This window comes from Sinocyclocheilus grahami, unplaced genomic scaffold, assembly GCF_001515645.1.
Source record: "Sinocyclocheilus grahami isolate Dianchi unplaced genomic scaffold, SAMN03320097.WGS_v1.1 scaffold3812.1, whole genome shotgun sequence".
NCBI lineage: Eukaryota > Metazoa > Chordata > Actinopteri > Cypriniformes > Cyprinidae > Sinocyclocheilus > Sinocyclocheilus grahami.
In genome coordinates this window covers 1-221 of record NW_015508869.1, presented here as the reverse complement: position 1 = coordinate 221, position 221 = coordinate 1, and positions in this window count along the sequence as shown.

Sequence of the window (221 nt, the reverse complement as noted above, 5' to 3'; positions counted from 1 at the left end):
AACTGAGCCTAGTTTCTCCTCTATTTCTGTCACCTGATGGAGTTTGGGTTCCTTGCCACTGCTATCTTTTGGCTTGCTTAGTTGGGGTCGGAAAGACACTTAACTTTCAGAAATGTATCAAGATGACGGCACTGATACCAAACTTGAACTAAATTAAGCTGGATGATGGCACTATTGTCTTCTTTTGAGTTGCATCTTGCAAAATCAACACTTATTTTACT